Source organism: Cataglyphis hispanica, chromosome 17 (assembly GCF_021464435.1).
Source record: "Cataglyphis hispanica isolate Lineage 1 chromosome 17, ULB_Chis1_1.0, whole genome shotgun sequence".
In the NCBI taxonomy this organism is placed as follows: Eukaryota; Metazoa; Arthropoda; class Insecta; order Hymenoptera; family Formicidae; genus Cataglyphis; species Cataglyphis hispanica.
The window spans coordinates 1013258-1032892 of NC_065970.1; positions in this window are offsets into that span (position 1 = coordinate 1013258).

The window sequence follows — 19635 nt, forward strand, 5'->3', positions numbered from 1 at the left end:
ATCGCATCGAGAATATAGTATTATATTTGTGTGATTTTGTAACGTAATGCAATTTTATATTTTTGTGAAAAAAAAGAGTACCATTGAGTTTTTCGTAACAAATTATATATATATATATATATATATATATATATATATAATAATAATAATAATAATTGTCTAAACATGAACATCACTTTTAACTTTTGTCTATTTTTCTTAATTCTTTGTAATGGTGTCTCTTTTTTATATATACATTGTTTATTGATAAAGAGAAATAATCTTGTTGCATTTTCGAGATTTTAGGATTTTATTTGAGGTAGATATGCGAGGGAGAATGTCCTTTTTTAATCAAGAGACTGCATTATTTAATTTCACAACAGATTATTTATGTTTTTAATCTGTTTGTGGCGTTGCATTTGATAAACTGTATGAAATAGAGCTCTAAAATATCAAAGTAGCTAATACAGAATGACCGGCAAATAAGTTTGCATCGCGGAATTAGTAGTGATTCCGCATTCGCCAAGTTTCCAACTAGTTACGTACTAGATTACAGGGATTTGCGGAAGGCACACGAGAAGAAAGAGGACGCCAAGGGTTACCTAACTTCCGCCCATAACGGTTACACAGGTAAAGAAACAACACGCATTAATTTCAATAAGTTTCTGTGCATATGCGTACAATTTTGAAAGGAGGAGGATGACACGTATGTTACGGTATATACATACTTGAGGTCGTTTCAATTGCTTTAAAAAATAATGCGCAAAAGGATTTATGAAAATGCATGCAAAAATTCTTACGGTCATTAAAAGATCCATATTTTTCATGTAAAATCTGGTTAAAAATTTGCGCGTAATTACCGCGTAACGCAAGTATCGGCAAACGATCGCGTGTATGATATTTGCCCTCGTAAAACATTGAATTTTTCACTCAAACACTTTTTTTTACGCGTCAATCACACTTGTGCGTGCACAATCGCTGCGACAGATCGGTATCGGTGCAATAATATAATACGTGCAATATTGAATGGAAATACAAACGAGAAGTCGTCAGAGCCTCCGCGCGCGCGCGCGAGGTGGTGCTTCGTCCCTCGCTTCCCCGTCCTTCCACATCTCCTGTAACCTGCGCTCATATTTCCCGTCGTTTCCCGTAGGAGCAGCTTTTACCGGCGAATTATTGGTTTATATACGAGCCGAGTATAAAAAAAATAAACGCGACAAAGGCAGAAGTCCCACACGTAGCCAACGCCGCACTCAAATACATGCGCTCTTCAACGTTTATACGCGCGTATCATTTAGCTTCTGCTCTCCCCATCCCGTTGACTTCCTCTGGAGTTGTCAGTGCCCGGCGAGTATCGATGGGCGAGTTTTGTCGATGTTTAATGGAAATTAATGGATCGTTCTGGCGGGAAACGAATGAAAGAGAGAGAGAGAGAGAGAGAGAATAGTGCGAAAGGGAAGTCGTCGGGACGATTTTCCTCGCCGTTCGGATTATCGTTATTTATCCATTATCATTTCCGCGTCAAAAAAAAAATATAACGAGTGGATTAACGAAATTCGATTCGAGAGTAGCGCCGTATTATATATATATATATATATATATATATATATATATGTGTGTGTGTGTGTGTGTGTATACTCGTTCCCGCTGAAGATAAATCGCTGACGCGCGCATCGATTCGTTTATCATTTGCATCTTTTGAATAAGTCTGCATCGCCGTATGATATTTTATCGGACAATGTGACAGGTCGCCACGGATGAGATAAGCAGGAAACTTGAAATTATATCCAATCAAGCGCGATATAATGAAACTCATTTCCGGCGGAATATTCTTGAAATATTGCCGGCGCGACCTGTAATTCGGGTCATTTGTGGGCGTAAGTTTAAATATCCTCGCGATTTTTATATTGTCCTTTCAACGTGACCGAGGATAAAATCGAAAGGAAATATCGGTTGTGATTATATAATTAATGGTTGAAATTATGATCGATCCTTCTGCTATCAATTATAAAACACAGAGAAAGTATTTTTTTTTTTATCGAGTTTAGTTATATACGAAAAAGTGAATTGTATCCTTCACCTGTTTAAAAAGTAACTATATGCAGCAGCAAACATTCATAAAGTTTCACTGTAAATCATCTAGAGTGGCGGGAAGAGAAAGAGAGAGAGAGAATTGAATGTCCGAAAATAATTGATTTTGCCAAATCGAGCAACTTGGTAACAAGGGATTAATCTTTAAATGGTTTTATTACATGCGCCAATTAGCGTCTATCCAATTTCTGCGTTCGTATACTCGGGGAGGGGATGGAGGGAGGGAGGGGGTGAGGAAAGAAGAGGGAGGAAAATCGCGCGATCTCGATGATTCATCTATGTGTGTTTATGATTGCGTCTGTCGGTATATTTCCGATTCGCTCCGGAGTAATAGCCGAAAAACCATTTGCGTGTCCGTGCAAACTATAAATAATCGCCGCCGTCGATCTCGAATCCCGAGAGAGATGATTTATGGTTAATTTGACTAAATTTTCACCCGGTGGCACGCGCGTGTGCGGGCATCACGGCTAGTTTTTGCACAGTGATTCCAACCCTGCCAGTCATATCCTGATGGAATGCATTTCGCCAAGATTTATTGCCCACGAGCTTTCACGCTATTTTCGTCAATGTACGTGTGATGCGCACCGTATGTTGCGGTACGCAGTAAAATCTTTCCGAGAACAATCGAAACAAATACAACGCCCATCTATATTATTTATCGGAAATTTCATTTAAAACTGAATCGGCAAAAGCGCCGTATTGTCTCGATAAATTTTGGATTACATGCAGATTACAATTTACTTTTATCTCGCGCGAGGAGAATTTGTTTGTTTGTTTTTTTTCTTTTTTTCTTTTTTTTTTTTGCTAGCGGTGACACGTTAAAGCGCGCGCGGAGAGAGAAAGAGAGAGAGAGAGAGAGAGAGAGAAAGCCGTAGAAAATTTTATTGATCAGAAATAATACCGTCCGAATCGTAGTAATTTCATAATCGTAATTCCAATTAACTCTAATTGATATTGAACAAATATTGCACGCGCCGACGTAAATAATCCAATAGAGTTTCGCGGTCGTTTAAAATTAAAAGTTTAAAATTTAACGAAATAAATGTAACGAATCGCGGACTTCTGCGTTGAAATTCAACGGGGAAGGCATCTCATTAATAATTACATCAAAATATATTTTCGCAGTTATATGTTTTTCCGGGAATTATTTTTGTGTATATATCGGCGCGTATTTTGTTGACTCAAGGTTTTTAATTAGTTTATGAAAGAGCACTTCTTTTATGTGCGTTACGCCGCGCGGATTGCTGATTTAATTAAAACGAAACACCCGTGGCAATTTTCGTAAGCGGCTGTCGATAGATACGCGGTTAGATTAGCAGTGATTGTCGAACATGTCGATGGACGAAAGAAAAAAAAAAAAAAAGAATCGACAGAGAGAATTGTCGAACTGTCACCGGCAGCCTCTTAATTTTCCGTCGTTTTCACATCCGAGCAATTATGCTGCGCAACTGGCGACGGATGTGATCAGTGTTAGAATGTATATTCAACGATCAATAATATCCGACGATGGGAAAGGTTCTTGACAATCTGACAATCAAAGCAAAGGGTGGACGAGCCTCGTTAATTTGAAACGATATTTTGAGAAAAATCTCAGCTAAAAGTCTCGCTTTTATGGCGGATAAAATAGAAAACACTTTCAAGTTGTTTGTATGTACATTCAACTTTTCTCTATCGATTTTCAAAGAGGGAAAAAGTTGGTTGTTATATCTGAATAAAAATGCAAACATTTCAAAGTTACATGAGTTACGAGCTTTCCTCGTGGAAACAGGCTTAGTACAAGAAAAAACAAATAGTTCGCTTTCTTGGATTCTCCTTCTTTCTCCCCTATGTCTTTATGACGAAAAACTTGTGCCGGTTGTTTAAAAAAGAAACATCTAATCGTTACCGTATATCTATTCTGAACATTATTTTATTTTATTAAACGCGATATTGTCTCGTAAATTAAGTGTCTTCTCTTTTCAAAATATCAGAATATCGAATTTCCGTGAGGAAATTTGTACATTAATAAATAAATCGTTCAAACTTTGTACATTATAGAACGTAGATCGAAATAGAACCATGTAGGTAGGAAAATCTAGCGGCTAATTACACGGTGTGTAACATTCGCGTCCGCCCTCTTTCGAGGCTTTGCGAGTTTCCGGTGAAGGAATCCGGTTTGTGCCGACAAGTATTACAATAGCTCGTACTTTAATTTTGATTCACGAGCGTTGCGAAAAATACCTGACGCGCAAAAATCTCAAAGAGGCTGCCAGCTCGCATTCCTTAATGAGGGGAAAACATTGCGGTGTTGGTTTTTTTCCGAAAATGAATAATTAGAAGAGATTTTTATCGCTTTAATAAAAGGAAAGAAAAAAAAAATCAATTTTCATACAAGGTGTACCCGAAATAATAGATTCGTAAGTGTATTCTGCGATTAATTCGAAATTATTTAAATAAAGTTATCGAGATTGTCATAAGTGAATTGTATATGTGTCAGATATTTCGTAATGATTTTTGCGAAATTAACCAGTTCAGGGGAGTAGATAAATGACAAAAACTTTAATCGATTTAATGTTAGACCAACTTTTTAACAGAGTTTTAAGCTAAATCTTAGCCGCCGAGGTAATGGAAGTGGGAAATTAAAAAGTTGCGCCAAGAAAAATAAGATAAAGATAACGCGTTCGACGAAATTCCGCTTGAGGAACAATTTGAAAACCTCGGCCTCCTATATTGGTATTATTCTATATACGCGTCCGCATCGATTATGTTTTCCTATAATCAATATGTTTATTTAATCTAGACAAAGCTCCTTATGTCAATTTGAACACGTTATACTTTGATTAGTTAAATCTGAGCAGAACGAAAGTCGATGGCAAAAATTCATGGAATTAATAATTGAGTAAGATCATGAGGAAAAAAAAAAGAGAAAGAGAAAGAGAAGGATGAACAGAAGTCCTTGCAACATTATTATTCATCATCTTTCCAGCTCGTCGATCAGCGAATATGAAGGGAAATTCTGGGAATATTATATTGGATATCGGCTATAGTCTCCGGATTATCGGGAATATCCGTAGAATGTCCTCGGTTCTCTTTCGTATTTGCGCAAAATGGACATATATAAAGCGTGTAATATATCGTCGGACAAACAGAGAGATTCCGCCCACTCGATTCGATGCGTTTCAATCGCGTTTTGCCGTTTATCCGAAGATGTGAGCGCCGCGATATATGAGCTCTTTGCTGTGCTAGACAAAAGAACTGTATTACTTATTGCATACATTATCGAGAAAGAGAGGAGTCGGCTTTTTTTTTTGGCGAAAAAAAACCGAGCGCGATACGATCGACAAACGGCACATAACACGGAGCCATAAAATGATTGTACTATTTGACACGACGAGTTGGTGTATTCAAACTCTTTGCGCAAGGGCTTAAAATATAAAACCTCGCTACGTTATTACAGTACGATGTTTCATGTGGTGTGGCAGGCGGAGAGAAAAATCTGAAATCGTATATATCGCGCCAAAATATAATATACAATATAATCATGGTATTATATTCCCTGAAACGTATGTCCGACCATTTACTGATTTATACTACTTTCGCGCGAACTCCATCGGCGCGGTTCACAAACTCTCCTTCGTTTAATATTACAATAAAGAATATAGACGAAAATACTTATGTCTACCTACGCGGTAGAGTAATAAATTTCTTAACGCCGAATCCTTTTTAGAGTTGCAATTTACGATCGATGAGTACACTCTCGTAAAATTAACTTGCGCTCGCGAAAGATCAACTTTGAAGTGAAAAATATCAGCTGATTGTCAAAATAATATCGAACAACTCTCTTCTTCCATTATTTTCGCGCATTAATCCGCGCGAATTGATTTAGTTGACTGAGTTGGATACCATGAAAGGATCAAACTTATATTAACATTATCCGTGGGCCCCTTATCAAACAACGCTCTCCGAACACGAGGCAGCCGTTCCGGAGGCTACCTCGGTTGCTGTCACCCAACTCTCTGACCTCGCCCAACTTTCTGTATTTCCCTTCCATTCTCTCATCCCTGATCTTCCCACCCCCAGGCGCGCACACACACACACACACACACGCGACATATACGCTTCCCAGCCGGCTGGTTCGCTTGCTCAGTTTTGGCGATCGTCCAGGAAGTCATCGTTTGAGTCGCGAGAGCGCGCGCGCAAGCGAGAGGCATGATTTACCACTCGCCCTTCGTCATCCTGGGAATGCATCTTGCCCTTCGCCCTCGCCCGTCGATTCATCACTTTAACGATCTTAACGGCCGCATTCGCACGTCACCGCGAATCGTCGCTAATGCACTGCCATGTCGCTCGTGCGTAACGCATCAACGTGGATTTCTCGCAGTTTGCGAGAAATATCGAGCCATGCTCGATTCGAGCAAACGAGATTCGATGTAACGCTAATAACGCACGAATATTGTATAACATCGTTCTCATGATGCAACGTTTAACTCGCGCTAAAATGATACACTCAAATTTTTCTCGAATTGTAGAAATTTATTAAGTCGCGAAATATTTATACGCACAGTTAACGAGTCCGGGCATTGTGCCGGGCATATCATTTTTAATGAACTTTTAATGGAAGTAGTTTTAATGACGCTTCCGTGATGTTCTGATTTCGATGAATAATGATAGACCTGCGTATACCGGAACGAAAAAAAGAATTTTTTTTTTCTTTTTTTTTTTTTTTCGACAAACCGTTGCTCCTACAGGAGCGCGTGCAACTGTGAAAAAGAGATTTCGCGTGAAAAATCGAAATCTGTGAAAGAGCAGCGGAAGCCACCGCATGGGTTAGTCAACTATATTGACGTGTCAGAGTAGACAACCAGACTGTGAAACTTTTTTCAGTGGATTAACTTTTCCATTCCGGAACGATGGACAACAAATAAAGGTGCCAGGGGGCTACCTCCAGGTTTCAACTTTATTTATAAAATTTTTTATTCAAGTCATAGAATACTTTTTTTTTTTTTTTGTAGAGTCTGTGATGAGTCTGTCGAGGACATTTCTTTATATCATTTTTGATTCTTTGATCATGCCATTATCAGTGCATGTACGTATCGTGTCAGAAAATAGAGACGCGCATACCCCCTTCTCTCCCTCCTCCTCCTCCTCCTCCTCCTGCCCTGATAGAAGTAGAAGACGATTAAGGGCTTCGGCGGAAATTGACGTGCCTCCCTATGTGCGGCGCGGTGGATTTCTATCCCTTCGGTGGCCGGAAGCCAGACTTGCACTTCTGGTGATTCGTTATGGACGAACTTCGAGTTTTGCGGTGGTCCTGGCGGCGAACGGTCAGTAATGTCGGTCAGCCGTGGAACTCTTTCGCTCTGCTTCCTTCACGCGCTAAATTACTGGCTGCCCGAGACATTTGATAAAAATATTTTACGGTTCCGACAATGGCGAGCTGACTTATCCTTTGGCTCTCAACTTTTCAAATTCTCCCTCTTTCCATCTTTCTATCCGTTCATTCTGGTTGCAGTAATTTAATTTTGATATTTTTTTAATCGAGAAGAAAGAGAAACGAAAAGGGTAGAAATATCAGGTAGAAATTCGAGATGGCGAGATATAATTTTTATCTTTTTTCTTTTTTTTTTCCCCAGATGTAAAAATTTGTAATATGTTTACATAGTTTTCGTCTACGCTAGTGATGTTATAAAGTCACATTATAACAATATCGAAATAACTTATTTAAGATTGTAAGAAACACTTTATACTAATTTTTTCTTCTATTATGATTTTTAATCGTACTTTTAATTATTTCTAATTTTTAGTCTTTCCTCCTCAACTTCTTTTTTTTATTTCCGAGAGCAAAGATTCGTACGTGACACGTTTTTATATTTATTCGGTCATTGATCTGATTCGATACCGTGTTCAGGTATTGTCTCCCATTCGATTGCATTACACGCGGTTTTATGGGAAGCCAACGTTACTCCGCTTGCTTGCTCGCTCTGCTCGATAAATGCGCTTACGCGTCAAAACTTTCAAGATGGATAGCCGAGTTGCGGATTCATATTTAATATGATCCGGCTTGTGCACCTACGTCGGAAACAGTTCCATCACAGACCGTGATTCTCCAAAATGCGCGCGGGATATTATCCGGAAAAGCTTCTTCTCCCTTTTACAGTCTGTCTGACATAGCAAGTACATTTCTCAGGTATGTACGTGAAAAAGATCGAGCGAGGTAATCGGATGAAGTAACAATCAAGTAAACATAACGATGAGACAATAATATACATTTGTAAAATTATTATAAAGCGATAAATGTTCTCGACGATTGATAGAAAAAAAAAAAAAATAATCACTGAAATATCACAGTTATTGCAACGTCACGCGACTGTCTCGTTTATCAAAAGTTAATTGTACATTTTGCTCGATTATCTGCATCTTTAATTCGTCAATCAAATATTTAGACGGAAAGATGGAAAAGTTGTATTTAGTGACTCCTGCCTTTCGCAGAGACAGTGACATTTTCTTACTGCAATTCGCAGAGTATTCGATTATAATTATAAATTTCTCGAGAGACAACGAACGAAATGATCGTTGGACATTATTGGCGCGGATTTTTAGTAATGCCGAAAACATATATCGGGTTTCTGCCAGGGAGAAAGAGTTTTTTAAACTGGAGCGTTTTTTATTTTTATCTTTTTTTTTTTTCAACCGAGAAATATTCTTCTTTCCGCTTTTCTCTTCCATCCATCGCACCGCTCGTGGTATCGTTGACTGTTTAATGAGACTTTTGTGTAATTAACGAGAATGGAGAATAGAGAGGAGAAATTACGCGCAAATATAATCTACGTATGCGCGGGGTTAGTAAAATAATAGTAAAATATACGCAGCACTTTGTACATGTGTATAGAGACATATTTTCTCAAGAGAAAATGGGAATATAATCAAGATTTTATCGTAACATCTCGAGGAGGCTCTCGAAGTCGCGGCATTTGCATTCGGAAACCGAAAGTTTATCCGACACGATCGGCGGGAAATGACAATTTACCACCGCGCGCTTTTAATACACACACACATATATATATATATATATATATATATATATATACACATAATATGTATATACATATACGTAACATTTGTCGCTGCATTTATAGGCCGAAATGCAGGCGTACGACGATTATTGCATGCAAATCTAATTAAGGTGCAACATTAATTCAGCGCCTAATGGCAGTAATGAGATTTCATGCACAAAGCGCATGGAACTAATTAAAATGGAATATTGGCTGAACACGCGACCGTACGCGCAATGAAACGCCCGTATTAGTGCGCGACAATTCTCAGCTTCTCTTAAAACATTCATAAGAGGCGAGCGTTCAAATAGATGAGCGATTGTGTGCACAGCGTGTATGTGGACATATGTCCGTTTGAGTCACCGGTTATATACACCAGGCGAGAGACGTGATCGGACGAGGAACGCGAAGGCTACAGCTCGACCAGTGTTTGGCCTGACAGTGAAGCGAACGCGAAATATGTCAGACGCTCCGATGCGAGACGTGAGAAACCGAAAGGTTGCCGGATTCGCATCCTCAAGTAAAAGCGCCGCCAGCCTTCTCTCCCCCACCCCCCACCCCCGCGCTCCTCCTCGCCCCGCGCGCGCGCGCTAGGGTAGATTCTTTCAGTCAGTGATATTCGGGGCCGATTCGTTGTTTATTTTTTTAGAGAACCGCGAGAATAAAAATGTATTCCATATTAAATGGAATAATATATCTGCACGAAGATTGTATGGCGCGTATGGCAGGGTTTAAGCGCGGATTCCGCGATATTAGGCTCTTTGTGTGGAGTAGGCTTATCGTGGAATGACTAGCGAATCCTGTAAATAATTGCTCCAATTTATGTGAGCATGTAATTAAGATCTACGCTGCGTATCTGGCAATGCTGCATCCTCATTTTGCTTGATGCAGTCAGATTACGTTAGCGCGTGATCGATTATCATATATATAATATATGATGACAGACATTATATACATATAATTATATAGATAATAATCAATAAAAACCAAAGGCCATTCGGAGCTCGGATGCGATACTTAGAGCATGAATAATAATTATTATTCTTCTTTAAAAATATATTATACAAATAGTTAATTTTTTTTTTATTGATTCTATCATTTAAGTCCTTCTAATTCTTTTAATTTTATCCTTTTAATTTTTTAATTCTATTGATTACTTTAATTATCTACGACGATTTGAATGGTCGCAGAAACAAGCATAATTTTAGAATCCATTTATGAATATTTAACTTAGATAGACGAAAAGAAATGAATTTCAGGGGCATGTTTGAATTATTATTAATGAATTATCAATAAACGACAGAACATTACATTCTCTTTTATTCCAATTTGCATAAAGCAGCTCAATTACGTATTTCTTTCTGCATCAATTTCAATGGTGCTCGTGACGTAAATATAGTATAGTATTATTAGAGCTGATTGTAAAATCTCTTCAACATTTCTGAAATCTCTGTCTCTTTTATCATTTATTAGCCTAGAAATTGAAAATATTTTATTGACACAATTAAATTTATCTTTTATTTTAATATAGCTAATATAATTTATTACTATAAGTAAAGTTAAATTTATCCATACAAGTTGATTGACATATAAAGAATATGCTAAGAATTCTTTCGATCTTTAATAAGACTGAATTTTTAGAGAATTTATATTTTTAATATGAATTTATTTATAGATTTTATTTACATTATTTATCTCTCTTCTATATTTTCTTATTAATAGCCCTCGTGTATTTATATCGCAGATATGAGAGATACAAGAGAATATTAAAAAATTTAAGATATAATCATCTTTATAAAATTATACGACGGTATAAAATGCGATAATACATTTTCGATTCCGCTAGTCATAAAAGACGGCACGAGTCGTATAGTTCACGTGAGATCTTGACGAGATCGATTGAAACAGCGCGAGATAGGCATGCATATACACAAGCACTTTTATCATCCTATATGAAATCTCTTGTCTACCCTCGACTGTTGCCGCTTTGTCGGCTTTTATATCCTTCGTGGTGCCTATATGAGTTATGAATCCAATATCTAGAGAAGCGATTCTTCGACATACAGAGTTTCTGCTTCATTTTGCCTATTTATTTTATTTATATTGACGTGTAAGTACGTAAGATTTATTCGTAAATAATACTATATTATCGAGATAATCGCACCGATAGTTGCGTAGAAAGCTTCGAGAGGAAACTTTTACATATTCCATATAATATATATTCTCTAATATCTTCTCTAATATAATATATATTATATATTCTCCTTCTTCTATAAAATTAAATAATTTTTTTAAAGATATTAATAATATTAATAATACTTAGTAATAATATTGAACAATTTAATTAAAAATTGAATAATATTATTACTTATTGTTATATTCCTTCTTTTATTTTTCTCTCTCTCTCTCCCTCTCATTCCTCTCACCTCTGAATCACGGTCGTATTGTTAACATGTATATATAATAACAACATATGTATTCGGCCTTGCCGGTGTAAACATTGGCGCGCCAGCCTTCGACTTTGTTATCATTTGCGCGACGACACTCGAGCAAGAAAGTAATCGTGCGAGACGCTCCGTCGAATTCCTTCTCGCGATCGCGATCAGTATTAAAAAGTTATTTGCTCTTATAATATAATAATATAATAATTATAATATAATAATAATATAATAATATAATAATATTATAATATAATAATATTATAATATTATAATATAATAATAATTAATTCATTTTTAAATAGTATATAACTACATACACACACACACACACACACACTATATATATATATATATATATATATATATATATATATATATATCGCGACGATAGATCTCGAATCGCACATTTCCTAAAATTTATTCATTTAATCAAATAAGAATTAAATTAATAAGAATCAAATTATTGTTTTTTTTTGCAATCCTTACGGACAATAATTATTTCTTTAACAATGCATAAAGTCAAATATGTATTATCCACGATACAATATCTGATTTTTCGATGATCTAGAAATAATTTGGATTAAGAACGTGATGTAAAAGAATCGAAATGGAATAGTTAATATAAGTCAATTATTATAACAATAATTTAATAATAAATAATTGATCTATCATTTTAGATACTTATATAACTTAATATTTCGCATGTATATTTTATAGTACGTAAAATATTTCATCAGCAAATTAACAATACCTAATATGGTATTCGGCCTTGGTGACGTAAACGTTGGCGCGTTATTGTTTATGTATCACGGCTTTGTTATCATTCCTACGGCGACACTTGAATATAATTGTAGTGGGACGAGACGCTCGAATTCTTTTCCTACATATTATCATTCGCACAACGACGCTTAAACAGTAAAGAAGCAATGCGAGACGCTTTGTTAAATTCATTTCCTAAACGCGATCGCGACAAATATCGTAACATAATTTGATAAGATTAATAATTAGTTATCTTTCGCCTATCTTAAATAATAACTATAATTTAATATTATAAGTAAACGTAATTATATCACTACGATAAGTCTTAGCGCATATTTCGAGTGATATACGCATTTAATCAAGACCGGAATTAATATTATTGTTTCGTTGCGATCCTTATAAGCAATAATTATTTCTTCAAAAATATTTAAAGTCAAATTTATTTCGTCCGATGCTTTATCCTTCGACGGCATGGGTTCGGATTAAGATTATCGCGCAATTAAACAATCAAATCGCAAAATTGAGTAATTAATGAAAGGCTTCGTGATACATCAATCGTTCAATTAATATATAATCATAATTTCAAATATATTTTATACTTTAATACTCCGCGTATACATACATATAATGTAATAGTACGTAAAATATTTCGGCAACAACTTTTCAATAACATAATGTTGGGCCTTCGCGACCCTATTGTTTACGTTTACATATATGGTCTTATCATTCGTACGGCGACACTCAAAAAGTAACGACGAAGCGCTGCGCATATCTTTCTTAAATACTTTTCCTAAATGTAGATTTTTATACATTTCTTATTCTCAAATATAATCTCACGTTATATATATATATATATATATATATATATATATATATCATATTACAAATTTATATAATACCCTCCTAGGGTGTAACCTTGCCGCGGTGGGAGGGCTTAGTACCTGGACGGTGCCTTAAGGGCCTTAAGGTCTCTAAAGGTTTACTGAGAAGGGGAAAACCAAACACCCAACGCCGTCGTTGCTGTCATCGCGCCGCGGACGGCTCGTCGTATCGTAAGTGCTGTCATCGTGTCGCGGGCGGCTTATCGCGGCGTCGGTCCCGTCATCGTGCCGCGGACGGTTTTCGCGTCGCGATACAAGTGCGGAAGTATCTTTTAATAAAAGTGCGGGAGTGCCGTTTAAAGTGTCGCGCGTGTGAATCAATCTGAGAGGAGGAAGAGGCCTAGGATAGGCATCGGGCATCGGTGGAGCAACCCTGTGGTAAGTAATTTTTTTATTTGTATATTAATTATTTATTAATTGCGTACGTGTAATTTAAATTAAGCAATTAATCGTAATTTCATTTTTTATTTATATCATTTAAACAGCAGAGAATTAGAGAAAAATATTTTTATATAAAAGCTATGATTTTGTAAAAGTTTCTACTTTTATAGATCATAGCTTTTGAATGAAATTATTAGAGTTATTATTAGAGTTATTTTCAAAATTTATAAAATTATTTTATTAATCTGTTTGTTATTATATGTATATATAAAATATAAAATTCAATGCATACAAAATTTTTTTGAAATATTAATTATTTTGAGAGCCGCTACAATTCGCATCTTTTATTTGTATGTTACAGATCAACGTAGCGATCCTGACATCCTGAGAGGAGGAGGAGGCCTAGGAGAGGCATCCTGCACCGGCGGAGCAACCCAAGGGTGAGTATTTATTATTTGTATATCGGTTGTTAAAAATCGCGTCCGCACATTAATTCGGTCTCTTTATTTGAATTAAATAAGAAGAGAAAATTAAAAAGAAAGACTTTTACATAAATTCTATAAAAGTTCCTATTTGAAAAAAAATCTTTTTAAAATTTATAAAAATGTTTCACATTTATATAGAGCTTCTTAGTATTGTTCGTATCGGATATAAATTATTTCACACAAAATATTAATTACATTTTGAACGTTGCTATAATTTGGACTTTATTTTTGTATGTTACAGACAACGTAGCCTCAAGGCCAGATCTCCGCTGTTGCGCATCAGTGCCGGTGAGTGATAAATTTTATTTTATTTTGAGGTAACAGATCCATAGATATTGTAGATGCAAGTGTAGATTGTAGATTGTAAATAGATCCGTTGCCTCAAAATGGATGGGCTAGAATAGATTCAATAAAGTAACTTTCAACAGACTTTTTTAATATACATTAAAACAAATTACAGATATAAAATTTAAAATATAAATTGAAACAAAAATTTGAAAAAAATATAAAATATTTTTCTTAATTGAAATTTTATTTAATTTATTTAATAAAGATGGCGCTAATAATTTTATTACTTTTATGAAATATTGATAACCTATTTTTATGTTGCGCTGATTTTGTCCTAATTTTTCATAGCCCATTCATCTATATATTAGTATATCTATGAAAACTTTGCTATAATTGATGTAAAGCCAAATTATCAATCATATTAAATTATATGATACCTAAATATTTTATTGATTTTATTTTACAAACATATTATAAATATTATTATAAATATTATTAATATTATTAATATTATTAATAAACTACATATTATTATAAATATTATATATTATTATAAGATTAAATATTATTAGTTTAATCAATTATTAAATTTGATAATTTGGCATTAGATTGATTAAAGTAAAGATATATTAAAACGATGACAAACTGTCATCATAAACGAGCGTAAAAATTACGCTCAAGTATCGGCAATAATAATTAGCCGGCAACGGAAGGAATTTTTCTCCTTCACTCACCTCTGATAGGGATCCAAATAACGTCTCTGGCTAAATGTAGCCAGAATGAATATGGCCAGGATCAACGAAAGGTAGGTCCATCTGGCCCAACGGAAGCAGCATACGGTCTATTAAGGCTGGCGATTAGGGCACGCGAGTAGGGCACGCGAATAGGACACGCAAGTAAGGACACGCGATTAGGACTCCCTAATTATACTTCCCAAAATTTCGGTAATCCTAGATTCCCGCTGGCTTAGCCAGCAAAAATAGGGTTGTTAGGATTTTTAGGACTATCTTATCTTACATTCTTAAGGAATTAAATACTAAAGATTAAAACAATACTAAGGCTATTAAAATATTGAAAAGACAAACAAAAAAAAAATATAAATAATATAAAATTTAAATTTATTTACAGTCAAATTTAAAAAATTAAATTAAACTTGTTTTTTAAAGATAATAAAATAAAAGTTCTATTAATATTTTTAAGAAAATTAAAAAGTAAAAATTAATTATAAAAAATTATTAATTTTTCTACAGTTTAAATTAGAAATTAAATTGTAAAAAAATTAGAATTATAAAAAATTTCAAAAATGGCACACTTTTTCTTTAGAAAATCAAACATTGTACATATATTTATTATGTACAAAATAAAATGTAATATACATGCGTATTTTATTTTATTAAAATTTGTATATGTATTTATTATATTTTATTTAAATTTGTATACATATTTATTTTATATTTATTTTAAATCTCAAACTTGTATATATATTTGTTATATTAACTTATATTATGTAAACTTATATAATGCTCAACTTAAAGTAAATCCAATAATGCTGTCAGCATCAAATTATCTGATTTATTGGATTTATCTATTTGATACTGATAGCATCATGTAAATTTTAATTATAATTGTATTATATAATAATTCATTGGAATTATAATTGTGTTATAATTGTAATTTATATATGTAATAATTATACATTATAATTGTATTAATAATATTATAAATTATTATAAAATTTCTTTTTCTATATATTAAACGAAAATTTACTGAAAGAACATATATAATTGCAATATAATAGAAATTTTAAATTAATATATTTGCTAAAAATATTACTTTCTATACTCTTTATTTTAAAAATATTCATAAACTTGTGTTTTCATACCAAAGAATCCTTAATGAATTCGGAAAACTATATTTCAAACTTTATAAATATTACGAATATCGCTAACTCTTTTACTATTTAATAGAAAAATTATTGAATAAGAGTGTGAAGACTCAATGTTAAGTTAACGATTAAATTAAATTAAATATTAGTTTTTTGTTCGCAAAATTTTACGGCTGCCTTCGACACTGCAGAATCGTGAATAAATTATTCTGAATTTCGCTAATTGATTTTGATTTCATTGATATTTATGAATTTCGGATCGGAATTAAATGTTTGATAAATTAATTTATTAACTGTATTGCAAAAACACTACGTTCTTTCCACGTTCTCGGATGCGATCGCTATCTTATTGTTAGCGAAGGGGGCCTTATCGCTGTCCCTCTCGTCAGATAATATTACGTAGTTCGTACCGGCGAAGAGTCGAAACAATCTTCATCGTGGAGAATTATTTCTTATCGGATCTTGTAAGATCTATCCGCAACGTCTAGTTCGGTGTTTTGTTGAAAGTTAGGGATGTTTGTTAGAGGATTGGAATTAAATCCAGGTTTTCCTGACTTTGACGAACAGGTCAAAGAGGAAGTATCAGACTAAGAGAGATACCGTAATTATTATATATTTGTTATACTAATATTTTTGAATAAAATAGAAACAAGAAGAACAATAATCGCGAGAATAGGGAAAAAGGAGTTTCAAAGTATTTGAAAATTACAAAATATAATTATTATTAGAAATCTTAATACGTGATACGAAATATTGATTTCTCCGAAACTGAAATCTATTTTACTATAAATTTATATGTTCTATTATTCTATTATTAATACTATTCTATTATTCTATTATTAACACTATTCTACTATAAATCATTTTGCGTTTTCAATCCACAAATGAATTAATAAAATCAAAAATCATTAACCATCAAAGAGAAATATATTATAACAGAAATATATTATATTATATTAGATTTTATAATATAATTATAATATAGATTATTTATAGATTATTATTGTCGCATTTCGCTGATTAGTAAACGTACGATTGTAATTAATCATGTTTTCGCGATTGTCGTGTGAGTGCCATGAAGAGGCAGTAAAAGACGAACAAGAGAGAAGATGAGGAGACTCGAAGAGAGAAGTCGTCGGCAACAACTGTGGAAGTAATTCATAATTTATTTATCATTTATTACTTGCTCAAACAACTTGTGAAATTAACTGCTAGTTTACCTTCGCGATTCATTTTACAAAATTGTGCACTATACAATGCGTGGAAAATATTTTAAACTTTATTTCAAAAGGAGTTGAAATATTTATAATACGATTACAATTTTATTTATATATATATATATATATATATATATATATATATAATATTTTTATATCACGTTTAAGATTTAAAAAGTTTTGTATAAAAATATATTTCTTTTTATATTTTGTGGGAAAAAAATGTGCCATGGCATTCTTTCATCCTTCCTGGTAGAGAAAAATTAAAATACGCACCGCAATGATTAGAAAATCCAATCTGGTCGCAATAATTATTAAGATATATACTTCGTGCGAAAGTGCTAATTTTCATCGAGTTTCTACAATATGTTTGTTATTCCCTTTTCTTTTGATATTATATACGCTATTACTGTTCTCCCTTGGAAATGGACATTCCGTAATAACGGGGAGAAAAGAAAGCGCGGGACACGGTTAGGGGGACAGGGGAGGGAGGGGGAGGGGGTACTAACGAGTACACGTAGAACGTACGGTTTAGTATGTCGACAGCATCTGCGGCGTAGTGAGGTTTTCTAAGGCTGGCAGCAACAACCCTGCAGTGGATAAACAAGTGGTAACAAGCTACGTGCTCGGCCTCACCCCCGACCCTCTTGCATTACCTGTGACAAATCCACCCTCCGGCGAACGAAACCCTCCCGGTTACGGTACCTGCCGCGTCCCGTGCAAGATTTAACCGCGATTTGTCATTTTCTCTAGTTTTCCGACTCGCTGAGGGTTTGCGTACGCGTGTTTGCGAAAATTGTTCCTGCTAAGCATTACGATGCACATGTACGATACGTGCGATTACACACGATTCTGATAACACTTTGGCAATGTAATTTAATGATTGCCTTTAAGCAGTTTTTTTTTTTGCAGCAAGATTGCGATAATTTTTAGTTTTTGAATTAAAAATATTTTTAATAACGTACATGAGATGGTAAATATGAAAGTTTTGTATAAATATTTTTTGTATGCTGTTTGAGTTAAAATGATTTACAAAAATTGGAATTATTTTTCGTTTGTATATCGAAAAAATTAAACGAGAAATATGAAGATCTTAAACAGCTTTTTATAAACCTTTAAATTTAATTGCAATTAAATTATTTACAAATTAGTAGTATTGATTTTATAAGGCTTCTTTTTAAGACTTCTTTCTTTATATATAAGTTATAAAATGACTGTATTAAAAATAATAGCGATAAATAAAAGAGAGATTAGCAAAACTTCTATATAAAGTAGGGTAGTTTGCGAACGTTTTTATTACGATCTTTTTATACTCATTTTTTTTTGTAAATCATAAGCGCAAAAATGTGGCAAATAATATATATAAATAAACATAGAAAATAAAAATATATGAATGTGCCAGTGTCAGTAAAAGTAAATTTAGTTTTTATATATATAATTTTTATAAATATTAAATGTCTGTCATTTTTTGATTATACGAATCAATTTAATAATAGTATTAAATTAAGTTAATTTTTATTTCATTACAAATATATATATATATATATATATTTTTTAATTTAATAATAACTTACAACGATGTCTTTACTATTTTCTCCGCGTTTAAAATGACTTTCGGTTATTATTTTTGTATCGTCAAAGTTATCAAAATTTCAAAACGGTAGCTGATTTAGAAATAATATCAGTATATTAGAAAATATGTGTCACAGAGAAAGAGAGAGAGAGAGAGAGAGAAAAAGAATATAATTTGATTTTTTCCACGAGACACATGATATTCGAATCACGTCTTTTTTCTCAAACTAAAATTTGCCGCGACGTCCGCCGAGCGGAATCATAACTCGGGGCTCTTAATTAATTTCAGCTCCTCAAGACGCAGAGATCTTCACACTTTCGATTAATAAATGTTAATTTAAAAAATTACCGGGTCTTTTCTCGTCGCGCGGTCGGCAAGTCGGCGCTTTCTAACGGGTGGCTCGAGCGAAGAAAAACGGCGATAGATCATCGTTAAGTCCGCTCGAGTGCTTCCGTCACCGGACCCCTATATATTTTAAGAAGCTAGAGTGCCCCAAGTTGCCTGCTGCTTAGCGGCTGCCGGTTCGAGAAGGTGCAGCACTTTATAAATAGCAATTACGAGCTTTACCTGGGCCCCGAGTAATTTAACGCGGATAATTTATATCGCTTAGCTGACGAAAAAAAA